We start from the raw sequence: 19,298 nt of genomic DNA on the forward strand, positions 1-19,298 counted from the left end.
GGATCGCCGGAGAAAAAGCTCGGCACTAGGGGCCTAGAGGGATGGCCGGGTCGGCGGCAGACCGACGGTGGGGAGTGGTTTCGGGGCGGGCGGGGTGGCAAGGCGGCGCGGGAGCATCGCCAGCCGCGGGCGGTGGGGGCCGGTGATGGCTGGCGGCTCAGGGGGGTGGGGGTTGAAGATGAACTGCAGGCCCTTGATTTCGTATCCAACGGCTGGAAAATCAACTGACCAGAGATGAAAAAGTCAGTCAACTAACGTGTAGCCTCACCCCTGCTGCTCTACTCTTGCGCGCGATGCTGCTGCATCAGCAGCAGATCCCGCTCTCGCTCGAGCCCCTGCAGCTGCTACCCGAGATGCTGCTACACGACCAGCTGCCCCGGCTCTCGCACGCGCTGCTGCTCCAGGCGCTGCTACTGCTACTACTACTTTTCTGCTACTAGTGTGTTTAGTTTCGATAGGAAAATTCAGTTTCGACAGCAAAATTCAATTTTGATAGTTAAATTCAGTTTCGACGGTTAAATTCAGTTTTGACAGTTAAGTTCAGAGATGAGCGGCTCATGTATTTTACATCTAGTACTTTGTGGTTATGTATTTTAAGTCATCTATTGGAGATGCTATTAGAATTCCACTTAGGTTAACATTGTCTCTCTTGTCCTACTTCAGCCTCGCTGTCGTACAACTTAGTGGAGCTGCTCCAATGACGAAACCCTCCACCACACCAGAACAGTACCCCAGGCGCCATCCCCAGACGCCTAAAATCTTTTCCCCTCCTCTGACAGCCAAATCAGCCGGAGCATCCTCACCGACCAACCCAATCATGCTGAGATCGACATGGCTTCGCCAAAGAGGTTGTACACTTGTTGCATCGCTTTTTTACTCTACATGTTATATATATTGTCCACTGAGCACCCGTATTGATGTCAAATTCGGGGCTCTGCAGACCCTAGATAGATTCGAACTCTAGGGTGCGTGCGAAGGACTCAACCTCCCCAGTTTGCCAACCCGTCGATCCCACGGCATAGCTCGATGAACTGGAAGGAAACGGAACAAGGCGGTTTACCCAGGTTCGAGCCACCTTTCGATGTAAAACCCTACTCCTGCTTTATGGTGGATTAGCCTCGAGGTGGGCTGAGGATGACCTAGTACAGAGGAGGAGGAACCTCAGGAGGTGTGTTCTTGTTCTTGTGTGAGCTGGTGAGGGTGAGGATGGCCTGAATGATCCGTCCCCGTCTAAGGTGGTGGCTAGGCTATATTTATAGTCGCCTTGGTCCTCTTCCCCAAAAATGAAGGCGGGAAGGGATCCCACAATGGAAAAATTCGAAGGGGGACAACTAGTACATCTTATCCTGACGAAAGGTGGTCTGCGCCTGCAAAGCTTCTGGTCGTGACACCGCCGTGGGCTCGGTGATGACCTATGTCCTCCCATCCTAGCGGTCTTGGTCTTGTTGCATGGAAATGGAAACCTTTGTTTGTGTAACGAGCCGAGACCGTTGTGCCAGGTGTCTGCCAGTTATTCGCTGTTGTTGCCTTGTCATGTGTTTGCGTGTCATGCATTTCATATCATGTCATCATGTGCATCGCATTTGCATACATGTTCGTCTCATGCATCCAAGCTTTTTCCCTGTTGTCCGTTTCTCAATCCAACACTCCTATGTCATCCGGTACCTCCTTTTGCCTCTTTTCGTGTGCGGGTTTTAAACGTTCTCGGATTGGACCGAGACTTTCCAAGCGTCCTTGGTTTACTACTGGTAGACCGTCTGTCAAGTTTCGTGCCATTTGGAGTCCATTTGATACTCCAACGGTTAACCGAGGAACCGTAAAGGCCTCGTGTGTGTTGCAGCCCAACACCCCTCCAAAGTGGCCCAAAACCCACCTAAACCCCCTCCATCATCTCGGTTGTTCAATCACGATCGCGTGGCCAAAAACCGCACCTCATTTGGACTCTCCTAGCTCCCTCTACCTATAAATATGTGACTCCCCTCAAAATTTTGCGCAGTACAAACCCTAGATCCAACTCCCTCCGTGCCGCCGGACATGTCCGTCCACGCCGGACGCGTCCACCCCCGCCGCCACGTCGTTCTGGCCAATCGGCGACCGCCACGTCGTCACCGGCGCCTCCCTCCTCCACTCGCACGTCGCCATGTGGCGCTGCCTCCCTCCTCCACCACGCGGCCCGGGGAAGCCCATCGTGGGCCCGCTCGGGCCCGGATCTACGCGTCGCCGCCCGGTAATCGCCGCCGCCTGCCTGCGTCCTTCCGCGCCCCGTCACCGATGCCCCGCTCTGGCCGCCGCCATGTCGCCGGCGAGCGCGCCCGCGCCGCCTGCCTGCGCCTCCCGCCGCCAAACACCGCCACCGCGTTGTGGTGCGCCGACCCCGTCGTTCGCGTCTCCGTCCGCCTCGCCGTCCCCGCGCTCCGGTCGCCGGAGCCGGAGCCGCCCTCCACCACGCCTTCCTCGCCGAAGATTGCCGTCGTGCCGCCAGGATCGGATCGGAAGCCTTGTCGCCGCGCTCGCGTTGACTCCCTCCTGGGCCGGCCTCACCACGACCCAACGTCTGCCTCCCCGCAGGCCCGTTTGGCCCGACGTGAGCCCCCGCGCTTTTCCTCGCCCGAGCGTCGTTGAACTATATCACGCTCATCTTATTTTTTTCCCTTCTGAAATCGGCCAAGTCCCTAGATCTGTGACATTTTTATGCTATGTTCATCATGTCATAACTTCATCACCGTTGCTCTGTTTTGCGCATATGAGATATCGTATTGTTCGTCTGGATGTCCTCTTCATTTCATCCATTGCACCATGCTTGTTTGAGTCCATCTTGATGCCCTAAATGCTATTGCAAGAGTGCTATGTAATGTTAGGTGCTGATTTTTATCAGATTATGGACACTAGTCATCAACCCGTGCTACTGCACGGGCTAGGATTTTACATAATAAACAGGAATAAATTGCAAAGTCAAATAAGGTATTATAAAATTTTGGAAAATGATCACTTAGAAACATGTAATATAATTTCTTAATTATAGTTGTGTGAAGATGCATTCTTAATTTGGGACTCCTATGTTAATGTATTACCATCAGATATTTTCATAATTATAGCACACGAAGTTTTTTATCCATTGTCGATGGTTGTGTTGCTTTTCAATATTTATTCCACCAAGAATTATCTCAGAAGAATATTACAAATTTTCTTCTTTCTTACAATATATATGAGGTTTAGTTAGGTTGAAATTACAGTATATGCACAATGTCCTGCCCATATGGTTTATATTTAGTAAGGTTGAAAATTACTACTATATTGCATTGACATTTTTTTTATTTGCCACCTGCCACAAATTTATTATCCATCAGAATTGCACAATACATAAGTAAGAATAAATTAAAATAATTATAAACAACTCAAAACCTATAGGGAGTAAATTGAAGGAAAATATGAGCAATTTCAGGGAATAAAGAAACTTGAAGTGATTACTTTTTAAAGATCCAAATTCATTGAACTGTGTTGTGATTATTTTATAAAATTAGGCACAAAAGTAGACAAAATCGCATCAAACAAATACTAAAATAGGGTAAATTGGGTGAGGGCAGCTGGATTAGGAGAATTCATGACGATAACAAAGGCAGCCTAAATCATGCAAGATAATTTCTGAAGATGCAATAATAAAGCTGCAAATATTTGTATGGAAAGAGAAGTTCTGGAACCTGTCAAAGCGGACGACAGAAACTGTACGAAAACTAAGCCATTTTAACTATTTTCAACAATCATTACTCCATACGCACAACCTGAATGTTACTCCACGGTTGTTCTCCTATGCAAGGCATCAAAAACATGACATTAGACCATGTATAGGCAGTAAAATAGAGGGCTGATTTCTGCGGACGAAAAGGACAGACTGTATACAAATTTGAGTACCATACACACAACACGTACGGACAGAAAAATAGAGGATTCAACTGATTCCATGGGCTAACATTTGGTGGCATATGAAAACATCTATAAAGCCTGCTCTAAACCTCAAAGTACTCGAACTTGATAATTAACATACTGGTATTTATGTGTTATTGTAGTAGTGCAGCTGCAGGGGTTACATTGTTCTGCTGGAGGCGATGCATATCCTTCTGGCTCTCATCTACACATCTGTAAATCCATCTGTATATTTTACATGATCCGAATGAGTTATTGACTCGTTCATGTAACATTGCAAATGCACGGACTACATAGTGTCGTTGGATGAGGTGCACGCCAAACCTTGTGGATGGACGATCGACAAATCCAGGAAGTTAGCCCAATCATTTACATGGACAACGGTATTCGAAATAAATATTACACTATAGACATATTCGAGAAATCCGAAAAGTTAGATGAGTTGGATTGTATATTTGCAGGCTGCGGTGTTTATCCAACCCTGTTTGTAGTACACTTTCAGCAAAATGCAGAGCTCCAAACCTGAACAAAAAGAAAGCAGACAAAGTAAACCTTTCAACATAATGGAACTAAAGAAGAAGAAGAAGAAGAAGTTGTCGTAGGTGTTCATGGATTCACTTGATGATGATTTTCCGCCAATTGTTCCGGCTCTTTCATGGCCAAGAACACCACAATATGAAAACACAGCTTGGCAGCGGCAGCACATACAATTTGATGCCTCCTCATGGATCACACATGGTGCCCACGCAGAACATGCACAGTGTGAGGAGGGGGTACATCAGGCTGTGCTATATGGTAGTGGTACTAGAGGAAGTCAAGCACAGGCGTGTGGAGCAGGTGGACCTCCGAGAGTGGTGGCAGCTACATGGAGGAGGAGAGCTATTGAACATGTGTAGGATAAAAAAAATCAGAAACCTACAGCTGATTATATTACATCCAGTGTTCCTCTTTTAATTATCAAAAGAACAAAATTCTCCTCCTACCAGAGATAATAAGTGCAATCCAATACATACCTTTGCAATTGAAAGGACATCCGAGATGAGCCTCCTCGTCGAGTCAGAATCTCAGATGTGGAGACGCATATTGAAGAACACAACAACGGCCAGGCAAGATGATGGCGAGCTGGTCATACCTAACCTTGTAATAATGAGACCATGAAGAATGAGTACTGCAGCTAATTGTTTGTAGGAGAACGTAGCCTCTAAGATCAAACCCTCATGCTTCAGGGGAGGCGGCGGAGAAGCATGAGAGACTTTTTTTAGTCTAGCATGAGAGATAGATGAAGTTAGAAGTAGGCATTTAAGGAGGGTCTAATTCCTGCGAGGAAAGAGGTAGAGGAAGACATGACGTGAGATTCCTCTATTTTCTTTTGACGGGACTCCTCAATTTTTTTTAGTCGGACTTGGACGTGGGACTCCTCCATATAACGATGTACGGTTAGATTGGCAATGCCTAGGATATCTAATGGGCATAATTTGTTTTTACAGGATCTATTTTCTTTTGACGGGACTCCTCATTTTTTTAGTCGGACTTGGACGTGGGACTCCTCCATATAACGATGTACGGTTAGATTGGCAATGCCCAGGATATCCAATGGGCATAATTTGTTTTTACATGATTAAACGTAGAGCCTCTAATGGTCCCTCCAATTAGTAAATATAAGATTTGTCATTTTTGCCATGATTAATGTGTGCTGCATATGAGCATGAGTTCTACATGTGTTCCGTTATATGCCATGCCATCCTTACAGGGGTGTATGCCATGTAATTTTGTGATCAATGTGGTGACTAGCACAAGCATGCAAAGTAGCTCTCGTGATGTTGCTGATTTCAGGGACTTAGAATTTCACTAAGTCCTTTTCCTGCTGTTATTTTTATGCCATGTATTCTTGTTGCTATAGAGTGATCCATGCCTCTTTTGAGCATGTTCAGTAAGGATGATTTTGAGATATTGTTATGCTCTATCCATCCATGTCTTTGTTTGCAATTATGGAGTGCCCTAGCATGACTCAATCTTGCTCTACTTTTGCTATAAAATGTTCCTGACAGATTGTTTACATGTTAATCAATTTTGCCAAGGTTCTTGTAGTTGATCCATGCATGCTATGAGATTGTTCTTGCCATGCTTAGCTTCTTGAACATGTCTTCTTGCTGGGAGTATGCTTAGTTTGTCATGAAATGCCTTATGGTGAGTGCATCGAGCTCGTAAACATGCCTACGTAACTCTGTTTATGCCATGTCCAGTTTTCTGCTAAGTCTGAATCTGTTAACGAATCTTGCTATGTTTACATGGGTGCCATAATATCTTCCGATCCCTTTTGGCTTATGGTCAGTAAGGGACTTTTGTTATATGCTTTGAGTAGTTTCATGCCAAGCCTTGATTTGCCATGATCTGATCCTGTAGCATGTTGTTATCTTGCTCTAAACATTGCTTCCTGATGTTAATTCCTGACATGTTATTTTCACTGTCTGTGATGCTGTTATCTTTTGCACTTTTGCCATGCTTGTTTGAACCTGCTCTTGAGTGATTTAGCCGTAGCTCAGTGTTCATCTTTTGTCAAGCATCTTGTGTAGATCACTGTGATATGCTTTGTTGCTATGTTGGAGTGCAGTAGTTTAGTTTCTTGTTGCATTCTAGATGGCATCGTGTTGTTAATCGCAGGATAGTGCCATTATTGTTTTGCTTGCCATTTGCAAAACGTGCATCCAATTCCGATGATCTTTATATCGATTTTGACCGAAATCATGTCATATTTCTAGAGGCACTCTTGGTTTGCCAAGTTGAGGCCTGGTTCAATCTTTCCCTTCCAGAGCATGCATATGCATTGCATATTACATCCCGCATATCATGCCATGTTTTGCATCATGTTGCTTGCGCATTGCACCGTGGTTGATTGTGTTTTCCTTTGCTTGTGTTCTTGCCTTGGGTAGAGTCGGGAGACAAGTACGTGTTCGAGGAACCCGTTGAGTATGCTTATGAGGATCAAGCTTTCGTCTACTCGGAGACCTTTGCATGCAAGATGACCATACCCTCGAAATCACTTCTATCTTTTCTTATTAGATGCTCGCTCTTTTGCTATGCCTATGTTGCGATACCTACCACATGATTTTCATGCCTCCCATATTGCCATGTCAAGCCTCTAACCCACCTTGTCCTAGCAAACCGTTGTTTGGCTATGTTACCGCTTTGCTCAGCCCCTCTTATAGCGTTGCTAGTTGCAGGTGAAGATTGGAGTTTGTTCCTTGTTCGTATATGATTATTGCTGGGATATCACAATATCTCTTATTTTAATTAATGCATCTATATACTTGGAAAAAGGGTGGAAGGCTCGGCCTTATGCCTGGTGTTTTGTTCCACTCTTGCCGCCCTAGTTTCCGGCACACCGGTGTTATGTTCCTTGATTTTGCGTTCCTTACGCGGTTGGGTCATAATAGGAACCCCTTGATAGTTTGCTTTGAATAAAACTCCTCCAGCAAGGCCCAACCTTGGTTTTACATTTGCACTGACAACCTATCACCTTCCCTTGGGTTCTGCAGACTCAAGGGTCATCTTTATTTTAACCCCCCCTGGGGCCAGTGCTTCTCTAAGTGTTGGTCCAAACTAGAGCCCCTTGCAGCGCCACCTCGGGGAAACTTGAGGACTGGTTTTAGTTGTATGGATTGCTCATCCGGTGTTGTCCTGAGAACGAGATATGTGCAGCTCCTATCAGGATGTCGGCGCATCAGGCGGCTTTGCTAGTCTTGTTTTACCATTGTCGAAATGTCTTATAACCGGGATTCCGAGTCTGACCGGGTCTTCCTGGGAGAAGGTACATCCTTCGTTGACCGTGAGAGCTTGTGATGGGCTAAGTTGGGACACCCCTGCAGGGTTTTGAACTTTCGAAAGCCATGCCCGCGGTTATGGGCAGATGGGAATTTGGTAATGTACAGTTGTAGAAAACTTGACACTTAACTTAATTAAAATGCATCAACCGCGTGTGTAGCCATGATGGTCTCTTCTCGGTGGGGTCCGGGAAGTGAACACGGTGTTGGAGTTATGCTTGAACGTAAGTAGTTCTAGGATCACTTCTTGATCATAGATTTTCGAACGTGCTTTGCCTTCTCTTCTCGCTCTTATTTGCGTAAGGTAGCCACCATACTTTCTAGTGCTTGCTGCAGCTCCACCTCAAATAGCTTTTACCTACCCATAAGCTTAAATAGTCTTGATCGCGAGGGTGCGAGATTGCTGAGTCCCCGTGACTCACAGATTACTTCCAAAACCAGTTTGCAGGTGCCGATGATACCGTGCAGGTGACGCGACCGAGCTCAAGGAGGAGCTTGATGAAGATCGTGTTCGTTATGTTGTTTCCGTTTCCAGTTGATCAGTAGTGGAGCCCAGTCGGGGCGATCGGGGATCTGTAGCATTAGGGGTAGTCTTCTTTTATTTTGGGTTCCGTAGTCGGACCTTGTTTGTATCTGGATGTTGTAATGATATATTCATGTATTGTGTGAAGTGGCGATTGTAAGCTAACTCTGTACCTCTTTCTTATTTATTACATGGGACGTGTAAAGATTACCCCTCTTGCGACATGCCTACAATGCGGTTATGCCTCTAAGTCGTGCTCCGACACGTGGGAGATATAGCCGCATCGTGGGTGTTATAGGTTGATTCCTCGGGACTCCGCGCCTGCGCTTTCCTATTTAGCACCAAAGAGGAAACCTGCTGTACTGCGCCCACTGGTGCCCACCTGGCCTTAGCCGTCGTGCCTTGTGTCATCCAAACCTCACGAGGTCAGGGCTTGCATAGATATCTTCGCTCCTCAGGAGCCAGCCTAAAGAGGCCGCTCCCTCTGGAGGTCTTGGCGTCATCCTCCTCACGAGGCTTGGCCCCTCGCGAGGGTCTTGTGTTGTTGATATTGAAGGTGGGCCGTACCAGGTCGTCAATGGAGCCACGCCGTGGGCCACAGGTAGGCAAGTCTGGGTACCCCCGTCCCAAAACGCTGACAAGTAACGTGAAATACGATTAGTTTCTCCTACTGGTCCCTATGTTCCTTTATATAAGGTGTATTTTTTTATAAAATTCCACAATGGAAGGTGCATTTGTTCTAATTCCCTGTAATTCCGATCGTGGCCCTCTAGAAAAAGGAAAGTAGCTCTCTCCTGATTGCATCTATCTCTCCTTGTAGAGAAAGAGAAGGAAACTATCTCTCTCCCGATTGCGTGTATCTCTTCCTTTCCTAGCCTAAATGATTTACTTGTCGCTAATCTATGAATTATACAAGAGTAATTTCATCCTAAATAGTCCATAATTATGTGCCTTGGTTAACGTGCTCATAATAATACACCTTAGATAAAGGAATGGAGGGAGTATATGACAAGCAATGAGGTACCAGGCAACTTAGCTATCTGTGATGGACTCTCTTGAACGCCATCATTATTTATCTCTGCGCGTTTGAGCTATGCATTTGTAGATGGGCCTGGGAGTTGAGCTAGTAGGGCAGTGGCCTGGGTCCAAAGTAGTAGAAGTAGCACAAAAACATTTTTTGAGTGTAGGCTTTTCCCTGTTCATGCCTGCCTACTAGAATCGTCAATGCTTGAAAGGAAAAGTGAAGGAAAAACATAGGAATTGTGAAGTTTCCTATGGTAGTACTATTCATGGATTTGGTTCAAAGGAATGGAGCAAAGGAAAAACCATAGGAATTTTAATATCCACTTGTCCTCCTTTTCAAATGCATATTCATGAAGCACAAGAATAAGAGATAGTAGCATAATAGCATTATAACCGTACATTTTCTTGTGGTTTGACTTAATCTCACCATGCTTCTTTGCATCATGTGATCTTCCAGTTCTTGTGAACCAAACACCCAAATTGGTAGAAATCATGTGTTTTTTAATTCTCTATTTTGCACGTGCATTCCTATCCTATTACTGTGTATTTCATATCCCTCCATTGTTAGAATCCTCCAATTCAAACGAGCCCTTACAGAATTACTTATCTTACAGATAGTTGTCAATGAAAACCTTGTGTGGTTTGTCCCGCTCATGTTGTGCCGTCATCCACCCCAGCTCAGCTGCCCCAATGACAGAAGGGTCCACCACAGCAGGGATCCGGCCTCCAGACTGTCTTTCACTGCCTCAGATCTTCTTCCCCGCCGTCGACAACCACAACAACTGCATTACCATCATCAACCGAGAAGATGACCCCTAGGACTACACGGGTCCGCAAGAGAGGTCGCACTCTTTCGTGTCTGCTTACATTATGCATCGCTTAATATTAAATGCTACTTTATCGTCATGTTCACCGATTAGACTCTGAGTCGGCTCCAAACTAATGCTCAAACTTGATTTTTTAAATGGTTGTGGGGTACATATCGGGGCCGCAATCAATAGTATCTCTCTACTATCTGGTTAATCTTTGGTGTCTACTATGAGTTTCATGTTGGGTGGTAAACAAATAGTAAAGAAGCCATTATCTGCATTTTTTAACTGAAGCCATTATCTACCTGCTATCATTGGTTTTGGGTCTATCCACAGGTTGCTACCATCACTTTGGATTTCTGCATGCACTCCTTACATAATCTCACTATGTTTTATTCCTATGCATGTCAGTTATTGTACACAATGGAACTGAACATGTAGAGCAAAAGAGACAATCCTTGCGTGGCAATAAAATTTCATGCAGATGTCGCTCCATGGTGGGCGCAATGGAAGCCCCCCTCCACCCATTTCGGATTGTAATCAAGAGGAAGATAACAGTTCTGAGGGGTATTCAGAAGGAGAATCCCACTCCTATTTACCCCCTGAGGTCTTCTCTCTAACTTGGCATGCTGATGTTGGTAATATCATGCATATGGTGCCTTGCATTGCTTGCTTTATACATCAAATATGTCATCTGCTTGGTTTAGGCATGCTTTGTGTGAATGCAATCTATTTAGTTTCTTTATCGTATATGTGAATTATGCAACGCCATCTTGTTTAGCCAGGCATCATATATGTGAATTTTGCAATGCCATCCTACTTAGCCAGTCATCTTATATGTGAATTATATCATGCCATCCTTTCTTCATTACGTATTACATTTGTCAACAATGTTAGTACATTCAACTACTCTTCGTGTGCATCAGCCATTCGACACGGTGATGGAAAATTCTGGAGTGAAAACAAGGTCTTCAGAGCAAACTATGATATCTGATGAAGCGCATATCTCGTTGGTTACGGATATTTCCTCAGAGGAGGATTCAGAGACATATGACCAGTCCTATCTCCCCCCCTGAGGTGTATGCTCTAACTTGGTAGGGTTATGTTGCTCATATCGTGCGTATGGTGTCTTGCATTGCTATGTCATTTGATTAGTTTAGACATGCTTTGTGTGAATGCCACCTGTTTAGTGTCTAATTACCATATATGTGAATTATGCAATGCCATCTTGTTGCAAGACATTATATATGTGAATTATGCAATGCTATCTTGTTGTAAGGCATTATATATGTGAATTATGCAATGCCATGTTGTTTAGCCAATCATCATATATGTGAATTATATCATGCTATCCTTTTTTGTATTATGTGTTCCATTAGTCGACAATGTTTGTATATTCAACTACTCTTCCTGTGCATCAGCCATTTGAAGCGGTGATGGAAGTATCTGGAGTGAAAACAAGGTATTCAGAGTAGACAATGCTACCTGCTGAAGCACACATCTTGTTGGTTACAGATAGCTCCTCATAGGAGGATTCAGAGACTGATGACCAGTCATATTTCCCCCTGAGGTCTATGCTCAAACTTGGCAGGGTTATATTACTCATGTCATGCATGTTGTCTTGCATTGCTTAGTTTTTACATCATATATGTGATTGCCATCTGCTTACTTGATTAGTATATAAATCATATATTTGAATTATATCATGTTTACATAGACAACATCTGTCTGAATTATGGCATGCCAACCGATTTAATAAAGGCAGCATATAGTCATATCATCTCATCCTGTTTAGTGTTTACAGTCATCATATTTTGAATTATGTCATTCTATCCATGAATTATATCATGCTATCATTGTTGGGGATATGATTACTGAAGGTAAACCGGCTAGGAGTGGCCGGGTTAGCTCCACGAGGATAGAAGCCCATGAAGACATGAAGGTGGTGGCGCTTTACGAAGGCCCAAGGCCCAAAGGCGGGTTAAAGCCTGTAGATGTAAACCGACGCTATCATTTAACTTGTATTGTAAGTTAGAGGAATAGAGACCGAGCCGGACACATCTATGATCCGGCCTCGGGACTCTGTAAACCAGCGGGCGTCGACCTATGTATATAAAGGGACGACCTGACCGCGGTTTGAGGACGACAGACAACAACTCGAGAGCGAGGCAAAGCGGATTCGCTCCCTGGTCATCGAAACCCCAGCAATACCAATCACAACTAGACGTAGGCTTACCTTCATTGAAGGGGCCGAACTAGTATAAAAACTTCCCGTGTCCCCTTGTCTGGTTTTAACCCCTTTAAGCTAACCCGTAGTGATGGCTCCACGACTAAGTCCTTTCACGAGGACATCTGCCGTGACAAATTCAGGACAGTTGGCGCCCACCGTGGGGCTATCGCATGATGGTTTCGAGTTCTTGAAGGGCAGCTTTGACGGACTCAAGGGATACGCTGTGGGCCGGATGACGAAGAGTCGTCGCGGCAAGCTCTACATTGACGACGCAGGATGGGGTCCCGAGGCCGGTTCAATCGAATATAGGTACCGGGTCCCCTTTGGTGGGATTCACGTCTTCATCGGCAAGATCGGCGAACCGGGCCCTGAGCCGGACACCTGCACTGACATCATCGAGATGCCTCAGCGTGCAAGCCCTTCCCTGGTTTAGCCCACAGCAAGGCATGTTTTCGTAGGTGTCATCCATGGAGCGGAATATGAGGATGGACCGGCATCTGATGGAGAAACCGATGTCTGCTCTGACGACGAGTCTTCAACTAGAGAGACCGAATCGCTGTATCAGTTGCAGGACGGCCAGATTATCGGAGGTTCCGATGGCAACAGTATTCCGGACCCCCTCGATCTGCCAAACTGGGTCGCTATCTTCATGGCCGGTACACAATCAGCACACAATTCAGCAACCGCCGCGGCAATGCTCTCCGGTTCAGCTATAGCAACGCCGGCGGGAGCAGGGGGCTCTGCACCGCCTTCGGCTCAAGTTCTGTCTGATCTGTTCGACGCTTTGGCAACATTGATGGCTGCAGAGGTGGACGCAGCAGCCCAGGACCAGCACAATGCGGAGATTGCGAAGGTGAAAGATCAGATAACTCAGGCTAAAGCGGACCTAGCAGCAGAGAATACTAGGATGGCTACGGAACGGGCCGAGTTAGAAGCTCAGGCCTATCAGCTTAGGATGGATCAGAATGCCTCAGAGGAAGTCATGAGAAGAAGATACTGATCGCATCTCCCGCCGGGTTACGAGCCAAGAAATCTCTTCAACACGCCAGGAGCAGGAACTAGTAACCAGCCAGTGTTAAACCGGACGGAGGCGCCGAGAATAGGAGCGCCAGTTCAGCCGCGCACGATGGACCCGCCTCGTCAAAACAACATCGTGCCGCAGTATGTTCCGATGCCCCCGGGGCATTACTCCAACCCGTTGGACAACATTGTGGCTGCCGCTTCACGATTGCCAGCCCTCCCAACCGACGGCGAGTCACCAGTTGCGATTGAGGCATGACAGGCCAGAGAGCTCCTTCAAACAACTTTAAACCAGCAGCAGGCTTATTCGCATAGTCGCGAGAGGATTCATTCCACCCCCCGCCCAAGCCGGAGTTACAGTAGGCATGTTGAGGATGAACCGGCCGTGTCAAGCAGTGCATGTCACCGTAACTCACCGCGAGGGCACAACCCGGCAGGTGGAGGTGTTAATGTGCAGGATGTGGTGGATCATGGTCGTGCACGTCGAGAGACCGAGTTAGCAGCTCTGCATGGAGTTCGTCAACCTACTCCGGTTCACCCTACCACTTCAATGGAGCCTGGTGTGGTCTTTAGTTCCTTAGGGGTGTCGTGTCTCACCCCCGCTTTACGTAATGTGCGACTGCCCAAGGATTTTAAAGGCCCTCGTAAGGTGCCCAATTACATCGCCGATTTGCAGCCAGAGCCATGGGTTGAAAGCTATGAGATGGAAATGGAGATGTTAGATGTGGATGAAGCGGTGTGTGCTAAATACTTCACCATGATGTTGGAGGGGACAGCTCGTACTTGGTTAAAGAGCTTGCTAGCTAACTCTGTCGGATCATGGGCCGAATTAAAGCACCGGTTTATACAGAATTTTAAGGACACTTATAAGTAGCCTATGTCAATTGTGGACCTGGCCGCTTGTGTTCAAGAGGATGGGGAATCTACAACCCATTGGGTGAAGCGGGTCTCAGCTATTCTGCATTCGTTGGATCGCATCAATGCAGATACCGCAGTGTTAACGTTGGAGGGCAATTGCCGGTTTCTACCGCTCAAACAGAAGTTAGGAAGGCTCAAACATCATTGCAATGATATGTCAACGCTTATGGCCGCTTTGGTTACATATGCCGATTCAGATAATACCAAAGACCCTGACTCAGAGGAGGACAAACCGGGGAAAGGAAAGAAAAACAACAACACCAAGGGGCAACAGCATAACCCGACAGGTCATGGGAATAATGGTAAACGCAAGGTCGACAATAGTTTGGACTTTGTGGCTAACACAATGCTCAGGATAACAGTCAGTGTCCTAAGGGCGAGCAGCCCCAGGGGCGGAGGTTCAGGCCCCAATCTGGAGCGCCTGTTAAATCAACCTTGTCCAAAGCATGGATCAAAGGAGAAGCCCACGTCACATCTTTGGAAGGATTGTTATATCATGCAAGAATTCAAGAATTCCAATATGTTTCAGTATGACAATGGCCTGCCCGACAGTTCAGGAGGTGTTTTTCATGGGCCGGGTTATGGGGATGGTAGCTCCGATTCAGGATTTCAAGGCAATCAAACCAGCCATAACAATCAGGGGAACCAGGGCAACCAGGGAGGTTATAACCATCAGGGGAATCAGCAACAGCAGCAGTCGGGTTATCAGAGCAATCCAAAGCAGTTAAATAGTGGGCAGTACCATGTCTTCACCACTAGCTTGTGCAAGCGTGATCAGAAGCTTCACAAGAGGGCCGTGAACTCTGTTGAACCGGTTGTGCCTCAGTATTTGTGCTGGTCTGAGCAACCCATTTTATGGAGTAGAGAGGATCACCCACCCCGGGTTGACAATCAGGGTCATCTGTCCTTAGTGGTGGCACCTCAAGTTGGGGGGTACAAGTTCACCAAGGTGCTCATGGATGGGGGAAGCAGTATCAATATTCTCTACTATGATACCTTCCACCGTATGGGGTTGACAGATAAGAATCTTAAACCATCAAACACCGTTTTTCATGGTGTGGTGCCCGGTAAGTCTGCATATCCAGTGGGCAAGATAGCCCTAGAGGTGGCCTTTGGAGATGATCATGATTCAAGGTCAGAAACATTGACTTTTGAGGTGGTGAAAATCAAGAGTCTGTATCACGCTCTGTTTGGGCGACCGGCTTATGCCAAGTTCATGCCACGACTGTGTTATGTCTACCTGCAGCTTAAGATGCCAGGTCATAAGGGGACCATCACAGTACATGGGAGCAGGAAGATTCCTTTGGAATGTGACGAAGGTGATGCGGCTTACGCTGAGTCGGTTTGTGCCACGGAAGAGCTGAAGTTTTATAAGGACAAAGTTGATCCGGCAGACATGACTTCTTTGAAAAAGCCAACTATGGAGCACAATCCGGCGTTGAAGTTTAAATCGGCCACAGACACTAAGATGGTTGATTTTGTTTCTGGCGATTCATCCAAGCAGTTCAGCATCAGCGCTAACCTGGATCCCAAATAGGAAAGCGCGCTCATCGAGTTCATCCGTGAGAACCGGGACATCTTTGCATGGAAGCCTTCTGACATGCCAGGTGTACCGAGGGAACTCGCTGAGCACACACTTAATACCGATCCTAAGTTTAAACCGGTCAGACAGTTTCTCCGCCGCTTCAACGAAGAAAGGCGCAAGGCTATTGGTGAAGAGGTAGCTCGGTTGTTGGACGCAGGGTTTATCGTGGAGGTCTTTCACCCGGAGTGGTTGGCTAATCCGGTGTTGGTTCTCAAGAAAAACGGCACTTGGCATATGTGTGTGGAATACACAGACTTGTACAAGGCTTGCCTGGCAGATCCCTTTTCCCTCCCTCGTATTGATCAGATTATTGATGCTACAGTGGGTTGTGACCGTTTGTGTTTTTTGGATGCTTATTCTGGTTATCATCATATCAAAATGGCAGTTAAGGACCAGGAGAAGACAGCTTTTATAACTCCCTTTGGAGCCTTCTGCTATGTCTCCATGCCCTTTGGGCTCAAGAGTGCCCAGGCGACTTATCAACATTGTGTTTAGAATTGTCTTCATAAGCAGATTGGGCGCAATGTTCATGCATATGTGGATGATATTGTGATAAAGTCCAGGAAAGAGGAAACGTTGATAGATGACCTGAGAGAAACTTTTGACAACCTCCGGGTTTACAAGATGATGCTCAATCCGGACAAATGTGTCTTTGGTGTCCCGGCAGGCAAACTCTTGGGCTTTCTGTTGTCAAACAGGGGCATTGAGGCTAATCTGGGAAAAAAATCAGCAATCACATCTTTGGCTAAACCGGCGTCTATCAATGACGTTCAATGTTTAGCCGTCCGGATTGCGGCTTTGAGCCGGTTTATCAGTCGTCTTGGGGAGAAAGCTATCCCTTTATACCAGATGTTAAAGAAAATGGATGACTTTGTCTGGAGCGATGTGGCTGATAAAGCGTTTGAGGATCTGAAGAGGTAGTTAGCTGAACTGCTTGTGCTTGCAGCTTCAATCGATAAAGAGACTTTACTGTTGTATGTGGCTGCTAATGCCAGGGCTGTTAGTGTGGCTATTGTCGTGGAGCGCAAGGAGGCTAGAAAGGAATATCCGGTTCAACGGTCGGTTTATTATATCAGTGAGGTACTTATCGAATCAAAACAGAGATATCCACATTGGCAGAAGCTCGTGTATGGGGTGTTTATGGCAATCCGGAAGCTCAAGCATTATTTTCAGGGTCATCCCATCACAGTGGTCAGTTCAGCCCCTCTAGGAGATATCATTCAAAACAGAGAAGCAACTGGCCAGATTGCCAAGTGGGCTATTGAGCTTGGACCTCACGGGCTCAAATACACACCTCGCACAGCGATTAAATCCCAAGCACTCATGGACTTCATCAATGATTGGACAGAATTGCAGGCACCAGAGGAAAGGCCAGATAACACATATTGGACTATTCACTTTGATGGATCCAGACAGTTGGAGGGCTCGGGGGCTGGAGTCATATTAACTTCCCCACGAGGTGACAAGTTTTGTTATGTCCTCCGCTTAATGTTCCCTTGTACTAACAATGCAGCTGAGTACGAGGCCTTACTCCATGGTCTTCGGATGGCTAAGGAGATGAACTTAAGCCTGGTTAAGTGCTTCATTGACTCAGATCTGGTGGCTCGACAGGTATCTGGCACTTGGGATTCTAAGGACCCACTCATGACTGCATATCGACGAGAGGTGGACATCGTGGCTGGTCATTTCAAGGGTTATCAAGTTGACCATATAGACCGGCGAAAGAATGAAGCGGCGGACGCTTTAAGCCGCCTTGGCTCCCAGCGTAAACTGGTCCCACCCAATGTCTTCCTCGACGTATTGCATAATCCGTCGGTCAAGATACCAACAGAGGAGGAGTTGGCTATTCCTGACCCGGAGGCTCAATTGGTGGCAGCTTTGCATGTTATACCGGATTGGACAATCCCGTACCTAGCTTACATGAACCGGGGCGAGTTACCAGAGGATGAAACCTCGGCCCGTCGGATAATCCGGCGTTCCAAGTCAATGACCATAATCAATGGGGAGTTACATCGTTACAACGTCACGGGAGCAATTCAGCGTTGTGTATCTCCTCAAGAGGGTTGTGAGATTTTGCGAGAGATCCACTAAGGAGATTGCGGTCATCATGCCGGTTCAAAATCTTTGGTGGCTTAGGCTTTTCGTCACAGTTTTTATTGGTTAACAGCTCACGCTGATGCTGAGGATTTAGTAAAAAGATGTGACGGTTGTCAAAAATTTGCACGCCGTGCTCATATTCCGGCTCAGGAGTTGAGGATGATTCCAATAACTTGGCCGTTTGCGACTTGGGGGCTCGATATGGTTGGACCCTTTAAGAGATCCAAGGACAAAAAGACCCACCTATTAGTGGCAGTTGACAAGTTCACCAAGTGGGTGGAGGCAGAGCCAGTCAGTAAGTGTGATGCGGCCACGGCGGTTCAATTCATCAAAAAGGTGATATTCCGGTTTGGCTTTCCACACAGTATTATAACTAATAATGGTATTAATCTGTCAAAGGGAGAGATGGAGGAATTTTGTCAACGTGAGCACATCCGGCTTGATGTAGCATCAGTGGCTCACCCCAATCTAATGGTCAAGCGGAGAGGGCAAATCAAGAAATTTTGAGAGGTATTAAACCCCGGCTTATGGTTCCTTTAAAGCGTACACCGGGTTGTTGGGTGGAGGAGTTACCTTCTGTGTTATGGAGCATCAACACCACACCTAACAGATCTACGGGTTACACGCCTTTCTTCATGGTTTATGGAGCAGAGGTGGTTCTTCCTAGTGACATCCGTCATGACTCGCTCCGAGTGGCAGCTTATGTTGAAGCTGATAATGAGAAGGCACGTCAGGACTCACTGGACCTGTTAGATGAGGAGCGTGATCTCGCAGCAGCACGTTCGGCGAATTATCAACAAGATCTCTGACGTTATCACAGCCGCCGGGTTAAGACCAGAACTTTTCAAGAGGGCCATTTGGTGCTCCGGCTCATCCAGGATCAAACTGATATGCACAAGTTACCCCACCTTGGGAAGGACCTTTTGTGGTCAGCAAGAATCTGCACAACGGGTCATACTACCTCATTGATGTTTGAGAGCACAAAGACTCGCGTAAATCAGAGGAGGAGACCAATCGGCCGTGGAATATAGCTCATCTTCGGCCTTACTATACTTGATCCACAGGCTCTTCTTATGTACATATTTATGACAATGTATATATTATATAATAATGTCAGGACCCCGATTCCAAGTCACATCGATCTAGCTAGTAACACCTCATATCACTTTGCGGCCTCACGCACGGTATTCCCACGGGTGTCGCCTTACCATGGCCCGGGACCGTTTGTGCCTTTTGGCTCACATATATGATAGTGTTGCTAGCATCCATATGACAGAGAACCCGGGCCGACATGGCTAGTCGTGAACCCAAAGCCGCACTAACCCATGGGGACAGGCATACATGAATCAAC

Source organism: Triticum dicoccoides, chromosome 1A (assembly GCF_002162155.2).
Source record: "Triticum dicoccoides isolate Atlit2015 ecotype Zavitan chromosome 1A, WEW_v2.0, whole genome shotgun sequence".
Taxonomy (NCBI): Eukaryota; Viridiplantae; Streptophyta; class Magnoliopsida; order Poales; family Poaceae; genus Triticum; species Triticum dicoccoides.